The sequence below is a fragment of the Ornithorhynchus anatinus genome, chromosome 2, assembly GCF_004115215.2.
Source record: "Ornithorhynchus anatinus isolate Pmale09 chromosome 2, mOrnAna1.pri.v4, whole genome shotgun sequence".
Classification (NCBI taxonomy): Eukaryota; Metazoa; Chordata; class Mammalia; order Monotremata; family Ornithorhynchidae; genus Ornithorhynchus; species Ornithorhynchus anatinus.
This window is the reverse complement of record NC_041729.1, coordinates 137,598,191-137,606,710: the sequence shown is the minus strand read 5'-3', so window position 1 is coordinate 137,606,710 and position 8,520 is coordinate 137,598,191. Positions and strand designations below refer to the sequence as shown.

General features: G+C 44.8%; 1 non-coding gene across 1 annotated transcript; it reads left to right on the top strand.

The window, feature by feature from the left end:
* The first annotated feature begins 8,139 nt into the window (after window positions 1-8,139).
* LOC114809337 lies at window positions 8,140-8,277 on the top strand. Its single transcript, XR_003757124.1, has one exon. It is a non-coding gene; the product is annotated as a small nucleolar RNA SNORA7 (small nucleolar RNA).
* Window positions 8,278-8,520: the final 243 nt, after the last annotated feature.

The following is an 8,520-nucleotide window of genomic DNA, read 5'->3' as shown; positions in this document are numbered from 1 at the left end:
CGCCCCTGTCTTCTCCTGCCTCCAGGACGTCTCCACCTGGATGTCGGCCCGCCACCTAAAACTCAACATGAGCAAGACTGAGCTCCTCATCTTCCCTCCCAAACCCGGTCCTCTCCCAGACTTCTCTATCACCGTGAATGGCACGACCATCCTTCCTGTCTCTCAGGCCCGCAATCTCGGTGTCATCCTTGACTCGTCTCTCTCGTTCACCCCACACATCCTATCCGTTATCAAGACCTGCTGGTTTCACCTTTATAATATCGCCAAGATCTGCCCTTTCCTCTCCACCTAAACGGCTACCTTACTGCTACAGGTTCTTGTTATATCCTGGCTAGACTACTGTCAGCCTTCTCTCTGATCTCTTTTCCTCCTCTCTCGCCCCACTCCAGTCTATTCTTCACTCCACTGCCCGGCTCATCTTCCTGCAGAAACGATCTGGGCATGTCACTCCCTTCTTAAACAACTCCAGTGGTTGCCTATCAACCTCCGCTCCAAACAAAAACTCCTCACTCTAGGCTTCAAGGCTCTCCATCACCTTGCCCCTTCCTATCTCTCCTCCCTTCTCTCTTTCTACCACCCACCCCGCATGCTCCGCTCCTCTGCTGCCCACCTCCTCACCGTCCCTCGGTCTTGCCCATCCCGCCGCCGACCCCCGGGCCACGTCATCCCGCGGTCCTGGAACGCCCTCCCTCCTCACCTCCGCCAAACTGATTCTCTTCCCCTCTTCAAAACCCTACTTAAAACTCACCTCCTCCAAGAGGCCTTCCCAGACTGAGCTCCTCTTCTCCCTCTACTCCCTCTGCCACCCACCCTTTACCTCTCTGCAGCTAAACCCTCTTTTTCCCCTTTTCCCTCTGCTCCTCCACCTCTCCCTCCCCATCCCCACAGCATTGTACTCGTCTGCTCAACTGTATATATTTCCATTACCCTATTTATTTTGTTAATGAATTGTACATCGCCTTGATTCTATTTAGTTGCCATTGTTTTTACGAGATGTTCTTCCCCTCGACTCTATTTATTGTCGTTGTTCTTGTCTGTCCGTCTCCCCCGATTAGACCGTAAGCCCGTCAAACGGCAGGGACTGTCTCTATCTGTTGCCGACTTGTTCATCCCAAGTGCTTAGTACAGTGCTCTGCACATAGTAAAGGCTCAATAAATACTATTGAATGAATGAATGAATACCCCTTTTAGACTCCCTAACAGCTCTCCCTTCTCTTGATGTAGAAGTCCACACCCTCTCAACTGAGCTCAGCTCCCTTACCCTCTGTTCTTCACTTGCTCTCACAGTTTTAATTCCCAGAACTGAAATGCTCTGACAGACATTCAATCTAACCCCACAAATGTATAGATGGGGGAAAAAAATCTCAGAAGTTGCTAGCAGAGGTAGAAACTCACTTCAGAAAGCCCTACTGCTGAGGGAAAGCTTATCTGCCTAAGCAATTAATTAATCAGTGGTATTTACTGAGGTTTTACTGTATGCAGAGAAGAAAATTAAATACCAGGAAATTATCCCATGGAGTCACCTGGAACATAGCTAATCACAGATGAGGACTGAGAAAAGAGGATTGGGCTCTCTGAATGCAGGGCAAGAAGTTCCATAGACATTTTAAGTTTCAGAGTTGGGACTGATCAATCTTTGGGCAGGATGCAAGAAGTTGGGATAGAGAGACCACGATCCCTAGGAAGGAAGACTCCTTCTGCAGTGCAGGGGAAGAACTATTATAGGAAGCAGCATGGCTTAGTGGCAATAGCACGGGCTTGGGAGTCAGAGGACATGGGTTCTAATCCTGCTCCACTACTTGTCTGCTTTGTGACTTTGGGCAAATCATTTAACTTCTCTGTGCATCAGTTACTTCATCTATAAAATGAAGATTAAGACTGTGAGCCCCACGTGGGGCAACCTGATTACTTTGTATCTACCCCAGAGCTTAGAACAATGCTTGGCACGTAGTAAGCACTTAGTAAATACTATAATAATTATTATCTCTGCATAGATGACTCCCAGATCTACATCTCCAACCCCCACCTCTCTTCTTCTCAGTGGAAAAAGCCTGGGCTTGGGAGTCAGAAGTCGTGGGTTCTAATCCCGGCTCCACTACTTGTCAGCTGTGTGACTTTGGGCAAGTCACTTAACTTCTCGGTGCCTCAGTTCCCTCATCTGTAAAATGGGTATTAAGGCTGTGAGCCGCACATGGGACAACCTGATGACCTTGTAACTCCCCCAGCACTTAGAACAGTCCTTGGCATGTAGTAAGCGCTTAACAAATACCATCATCATCATCATTATTATCATTACCTACTTGGTGCAAGGTAGTAATGGCTGGTGCCCAGGAGCCCTGTGGGACCCTTTCCTCATCCCCAGTAGGAAACGATATGGGGTAAATACAAATCATAATAATAATAATAATGATATTTGTTAAGCCCGGCCTCATTGCCGAATACTGTCGTACATAAGGAAATCAGGTTGGACACCATCTCAAAAGGATGTCTAAAACAGGGAGAGGAGAAGGAAAATTGGGAACATTCACCTACTTTGATCTCTGGAGCATCCTCTCACACTGCGGAGTTGGTGGGCCTGGTTGGTGAAAGACTGGGTGCCGTCTTTGTGGAGGATGGTGTCTGACTTGCATTTATGAAGCAAGACCCAGAGGTGAGAGGGAGGGGCAAAGCCAGAATCATCTCTGAGATTGCCTGGAGGTGCTCGTTATCTTCTCAGCAGAAGGGAAACTCCCCTGTATATCTCTCCCACCCTGGTACAATTTTGCCCCTTGTTCCACTTTCACTTTCACTCAGGTTTTCTGGGAAAGCACAAGGATTCTAGTCAGTTCTCTGAGTGCCATGAGGAAGGCTCATATAGTGAAATAGAACATTCAGGAACAAGACCAGAAAATTACACTTAGGAGTTTATTTACATCCCCCTAAGAGCTCATTATGTATGTGCATGCAATTATTTTGACCATTCTAATTGCAAATATTTTTATGTTTATCTCTTTTAGAGTGTAAGCTTCTTGTGGCCTGGGAATTTGTCACTTCTTTATTGTGTATTTCCTTGGTGCCTAGGACAGTATACTTCACCAAGAAGATACTTATCAATTGCAGCTGTGCAGCAATACCACATAAATGCGGGTGTTAGACTAGAAGCTCTTCCAACTAAATCAATCAGTCAGTTGAATTCTTGAGTGTGTACTGTGTGCAGAACACTGTACTAAGTGCTTGGGAGAGTACAATATAACAGAGTAGGTAGCCAAGTTTCCTGCCCACAGAGAACTTACAGTCTAGAGGGCGAGATGGACAATAATATAAGTAAATCATGGATATGGACATAAGAGCTGTGAGGCTGAAGTCAACAGAAAAAAGGAAGTCCTATAAACAGTCATTCGAAAATTACATAATGTCCAAAGGCACACAAATCCAGAAAGACATGCAAATGCTTTTAAACTTTTTTATGGTATTTGTTAAGCACTTATTATGTGCAAGGCAGCACTGGGATAGATACAAGCTAATCACATCCTTAACCCACATAGAGCTCACAGTCTTAATCCACATTTTTACAGATGAGGTAACTGAGGCACAGAGAAGCTAAGTGACTTGCCCAAGGTCACACAGCAGACATGTGGCAGAGCTGGGATTAGAACATATGTCCTTCTGACTCCCAGGCCTGGGCTCTATCCATCAGGTCATGCTGTTACACATTGATGATAATTCTGTGGAAAATTACATTAGAGAAGGCATACACACACGAATACAAAATTCATTTTGACAGCACAGAGCCATCTTGGTAGCACACTGACCAGTGACACAGTAATAGACGAGGAAGTAGGAAACTAAATCAAGGACAGTATATCCTTTAGGAGATTGGGAAACAGTGTGACAGCAAAATTGTTTCAGGTTCAAGACCAAATCAACAGCCTACAGAGCTGGAGTGTTATCCTTTGCTCTCTAGGGCTCTAAGACCTGGACCCCACATGGAAAAGTGCAATACAAGTTACAAAAATCAGCCTCAGCATTAGCCTCTATGCTGACCTCCCAACATCCTGCCTCTCCCCACTCCAGTCCATACTTTACTCCTTTGACAGGATCATCTCTGTACAGAAATGTTCAGGACATGTTACCCCCTTCCTCAAGAATCTCCATTGGTGCCTATCCACCTCCTTATCAAACAAAAACTCCTCACTATTGGCTTTAAAACACTCCATCACCTTTCCCTCTCCTTCCTCACCTCCCTTCTCTCCTTCTAAGACCCAACCTGCATACTCTGCTTCTCTGGTGCTAACCTTCTCACTGTGTCCCAATCTTGCCTGTTTCACTGCAGAACCCTGACCCACATCCTGCCTCTGGCCTGGAATGCCCTCCCTCTTCAAATTCACCAATTACTCTCCCCCCTTCAAAGTCTTACTGAAGGCACATCTCCTCCAAGAGGCCTTCCCAGACTAAGCCCCACTTTTCCTCAGCTCCTCCTCCCTTCTTCGCCTCTCTGGCTTTCTCCCTTTGCTCTTCCTCCCTTCCAGCCCCAAAGCACTTATGTACATATCTGTCATTTTATTAATTTGTAATGCTGTCTCTTTATTTGTATTGTTTGTCTCACCCCCCTAGACTGTGAACTCGTTGTGGGCAGGAATTGTGTTGAATTTTCCCAAGAACTTAGGACAGTGCTCTGCACAGAATAAGCACTTAATAAATATGATAAAATGAATTCATTCGTTAATTCATTCAATCATTTTTATTGAGTACTTACTGTGTGCACAGCACTGTACTAAGTGCTTGGAAATACAATTTGGCAACAGATAGAGACAATCCCTACCCAACACGAGTCTCACTGTCTAGAAGGGGGAGACAGACAACAAAACAAAACAAGTAAGTGGACATCAATACCATCAAAATAGATAAATAGAATCATAGATAAATAGATATCATTAATAAAATCAGTAGAGCAATAAATATGTACAAATATATACAAGTGCTATCTGGAGGGGAAGGGGGTAGAGCAGAAGGAGGGAGTAGGGGCAATGGGGAGGGGAGGAGGAGCAGAGGGAAAGGGGGGGCTCAGTCTGGGAAGGCCTTCCGGAAAGGGTGAACTCTCTGAAGAGGGGAAGAGAGCTTGGCGGACATGAGAAGGGAGGGCATTCCAGGTTAGTGGTAGGATGTGGGCCAGGGGTTGATGGCGAGAAAGGCGAGAACAAGGCAGTGTGAGGAGGTTAGCGGCAGAGGAGCAGAGTGTATGGGGTGGGTTGTAGAAGGAGAGAAGGGGAGATGAGGTAGGACGGGGCCAGGTGATGCAGAGCTTTGAAGCCAAGAGTGAGGAGTTTTTGTTTCATATGAGATTGATAGGCAACCACTGGAGATTTTTGAGGAGGGGAGTGACATGCCCAGAGAGTTTCTGTAGAAAGATAATCTGGGCAGCAGAGTGAAGTGTAGACTGAAGTGGGGAGAGACAGGAGGATGGGAGATCAGAAAGGAATCTGATGTAGTAATCCATTCGGAATATCATGAGAGCTTGTACCAGCAAGGTAGCAGTTTGGATGGGTAGGAAAGAGCAGATCTTAGCTAAAAGAGACAATAATAATAACAATGACAATAATTACAATAATAATGTGTGGTGTTTGTTAAGCACTTACTATGTACCAAGCACTGTTCTAAGCATTGGGGTAGTTACAAGGTAATCAGATTGGAACAGTTCCTGTCCCACATGGAGCTCACCATCTTAATCCCCATTTTACAGCTGAGGTACCTGAGGCACAGAGAAGTTAAGTGACTTGCCCAAGGTCACATAGCAGACATGTGGCAGAGACAAGATTAGAACCCATGTCCTCTGACTCCTACACCCGTGTTCCTTCCACTAGCAGTCTCAAGTGTCCTCTTACTTTCTTCCCTCCTCCTTTTTTCTTTCTTCTCATTCATTCATTCATTCATTCATTCATTCATTCGTATTTATTGAGCACTTACTCTGTGCAGAGCACTGTACTAAGTGCTTGGAAAGTACAATTCGGCAACAGATAGAGACTATCCCTACCCAACAATGGACTCACACCTTTTTGTCCTCCTCCCCTTATTGTTAGACTTAATTCTTATCTGCCCTGTGCAATAACTCCACCCCTATTTTATTGTTACAAAAACAATGTGAAACAACTGGTCAGGAACAATCATATATGTAAATATGATATTTCAAGCAGAGAGGGAAGTAGAAGAATTAAGCAAAGGTGCAGACTAACTTCATCTTCATTAGGTAGTTTTCCTTCATATTTGAAGAAACAAATGACAGTAATTATCTGTGAATGTAGGTATTCTTGAAGAAAACATTTTTCTTATGAGTAGCTGGTCCTACCACATTCCACAGACAATGTACTATTTTACTGTACCACTCTGTCCTTGCATTGCCTGGAACTTTTCTTCCTTTGCCTTTTGTCTTACATTGTGCCTAAAGCTATAAACCCCTCTCAGGGTCGCACCTGGAGAGTTTCCAGTACTCTACCAATCTCAGCTAAGGAGGAGGGTAGTTAAGCAGAGGCCTACCCATTCCATTCCTAGCTTTGCCAGTGGCTAGCGAGTAGAAGGCAGTCTGCTACAAGTCAAAGCTCACCTGTGATGAGCAACAGCCATGTGGGAGAGAGCCGAGGGTGGAGACTCGATAACCGCGAAAGGAGGCAGTGGTAAACCACTTCTGTATTTTTACCAAGAAAATTCTCTGGATACACTACCAGAATGATTGCGGATGGAGAGCGGGGCATTCTGGGAGAGATGCGTCCATGGAGAAGCTACGCGTCGGAAATGACTAGAGAGCATAAGACAAGAAAGCCATAAATCAAAGTGAGCCACATAAAATTGCTTCATGCCAGGCTGGTATAATTACATATTATTTGAGGATGTCCTGGATTTTGTCTTTAAAATTTTTTTTGCAATCTCAGCTTGTAACTGACTCACCTCATTAACTTGTGTTTGCTGTGCCCACATATTTTGTACATGTCCTCCAAAAGACTGCCTATGGGGTAGGATTTTGGAGCACAAGCAAGGTTCATTCATTCATTCAGTAGTATTTATTGAGCGCTTAGTATGTCCAGAGCACTGTACTAAGCGCTTGGAATGTACAAGTCGGCAACAGATAGAGACGGTCCTGCCCTTTGATGGGCTTACAGTCTAATTGGGGGAGACAGGCAGACAAGAACAGTGGCAATAAATAGAGTCAAGGGGAAGAACATCTCATAAAGACAATGGCAAATAAATAGAATCAGGGTGATGTACATCTCATTAAACAAAATAAACAAAATAAATAGGGTGATGAAGATATATACAGTTGAGTGGACAAGTACAGTGCTGAGGGGGTGGGACCGGAGAGGGGGAGGAGGAGAGGGAAAGGGGGGAGAAGAGGGTTTAGCTGCTGAGAGGTGAAGGGGGTAGAGGGAGCAGAGGGAAGGTTGTGATGTTGTGACAGCTGCCCCCCTTATCATGCATTTCTTAAGACTACTGGCTAACAGTTTCTCAGCCTAATCCTATTCCAGTTAACCCTTAATAGCCATTTTGAGAGGTGGGTAATAATAATAATATTGGTATTTGTTAAGCGCTTACTATGTGCAGAGCACTGTTCTAAGCGCTGGGGGAGATACAGGATGATCAGGTTGTCCCTCGTGGGGCTCACAGTTTTAATCTCCATTTGACTGATGAGGTAACTGAGGCACAGAGAAGTTAAGTGACTTGCCCACAGTCACACAGCTGACAAGTGGCAGAGCAGGGATTCAAACCCATGACCTCTGACTCCAAATCCCGTGCTCTTTCCACTGAGCCACGCTGCTTCTCTATGGGTCATTATGTGGACCTAAAATCCCCCATCAAATAAGATGTCACACTCCAGGGGCATTTTCCCAAGATATTTGTGCAACCTGATAGGCCTCCTGGAGTTTGGCACAGATTCCTCAAATTTTCTTTTAATTCCTATTCATGAAAAATCCAAATTCAGTTATCATCCCAAATTCTCCCTTTCTGATCTTGGCTTTTTTCCCCCAGAACATTTTCTTTTACAACAAATTTCCAAATTAAATTGTTTAAGAAAGGAACACATTTTTTCTTTACATTCAGTTTTTTTCCCCACACATTGTTAATTCCATAGTGAAGCCTCTTTTTATGAATTAGCAAAGTCTACACCTAATACCCCTCTCAGGGTCTCACCTGGAGAGTTTCCAGTACTCTACCAGTCTCGGCTACGGGAGGGAGAGTCAAGCAGTGACATACCCAATCCATTCCTAGCTTGGCCAGTGCCTGGCAAGTGGAAGGCATTCTGCTACAAGTCAGAACTTATCTGTGCTGGGCAATGGTTAACCACTTCTGCGTTTTTACCAAGAAAACTCTATGGATACACTACCAGAACGATTGCAGTTGGAGGTGGGGTGTTCTGGGAGAGATGTGTCCATGGAATCACTATGGGTCGGAGATTACTCGACAGCATACGCCAAAACAAGACAACTAATACAGTAGAATCTCTGATAGAGTAATTGAATCACCACCCTACAGGCATTTCTAGCCTGAAAGAGC